We start from the raw sequence: 1,434 nt of genomic DNA, 5'->3' as shown, positions 1-1,434 counted from the left end.
TGTTGTGTGTCACCGCAGTTAAATCAGTGTCTATCATGATAAAACCTTAATATCACACCTATATAATGAGTTTGGACATTTTAGAGAAATGCTTAATAAATGCACTGTAACTAAACCCATTAGATTTTAGCCGACTAAATTTACTGTAGATTTAGTCGACTAAAATCTAATGATATGTGTCCCTGCAGCACAGAAGCAGTGTTGAGTCGCTGGGGGATATTTGTAGCAATAGCCAACAATACATTGTATGGGTCACAATTATACATTTCTCTTTTATGCCAAAAATCATTAGGATATTACGTAAAGATCATGTTTCATGAAGATATTTTGTAAATTTCTTACCGTAAATATATCAAAACTTAATGTTTGATTAGTAATATGCATTGCTAAGAACTTCATTTGAACAACTTTAAAGATGATTTTCTCAATATTTAGATTTTTTTGCACCCTCAGATTCCAGATTTCCAAATATTGTCCGATCCTAACAAACCATACATCAATGGAAAGATTATTTATTCAGCTTTCAGATGATGTATACATCTCAATTTCGAAAAATGGACCCTTATGACTGGTTTTGTGGTTCAGGGTCACATATTTAGTCATCTAAAACTAGACTAAAACTAAAAACAATTCGGATGACTAAAATATGACTGAAACTAAATGGCATTTTAGTCAAAAGACTATGACTAAAAATAGAAAAAAATTTGCTGTCAAAATTAACACTGGCACCTGGTCTCCGCAGCATCTGTCCATATCCAACGGCAGCATCCAGGTGGATGCATCCTTCATGCAAACGCTGTGGAACGTCCATCCCACCTGTTCAGGGAGCAACGTGGAGGAAGGTCGGTGGCTCTTAGTGCTGTTTAAGTCACTTATAACTAGTACTAGTACTGATAGTGACATGATGAGCCTCTAACAGTTAGTATTAAAGTTATGTGTGTGTATCGTCGTTTAAAACGTCATTTGATTTACCTGACTGCTCATCATGCTTTTTTTCTTTCGTCCTATAGGATACCTTCTTGGCGGTCATGTGATGCGTCTCTTTCACGGGCACGACGAGGTTCTGACGATCCCGGGATCTGATCAGAGTGAAGAAGAGCAGAGGTAGAAACCTTCATCTCGCCACTCAAATGTTAATATCAGTGAGATACTAATGTAGTTTTTATTAGAATTCTTTTTTATTTTCTGTTTTCATTTTAGTTAAAGTTTTAGTCATTTTGTTGTTGTTTTCTTTTTTTCAGGTTCATTATTAGTTTATGTACTATATATATATATCTATATATATATAATTATTATTTCAGTTTTAGTACGTTAACCTAAATGTTTTAATTTAATTTGGTTATATTCTATTTTAATTGGTAATAATATACATGCATATATATATATATATATATATATATATATATATATATATATATATAGAGAGAGCGAGAA

The 1,434-nt window shown here is 32.7% G+C and overlaps 1 pseudogene; it reads left to right on the top strand.

The window, feature by feature from the left end:
* The window catches only part of LOC107567341 (ryanodine receptor 3-like), a 151,036-nt pseudogene that overhangs the window by 13,302 nt on the left and 136,300 nt on the right, over positions 1 to 1,434 (top strand).

This window comes from Sinocyclocheilus grahami, unplaced genomic scaffold, assembly GCF_001515645.1.
Source record: "Sinocyclocheilus grahami isolate Dianchi unplaced genomic scaffold, SAMN03320097.WGS_v1.1 scaffold1149.1, whole genome shotgun sequence".
NCBI classification, from domain to species: Eukaryota; Metazoa; Chordata; class Actinopteri; order Cypriniformes; family Cyprinidae; genus Sinocyclocheilus; species Sinocyclocheilus grahami.
This window is presented reverse-complemented; position numbering and strand designations above follow the sequence as displayed.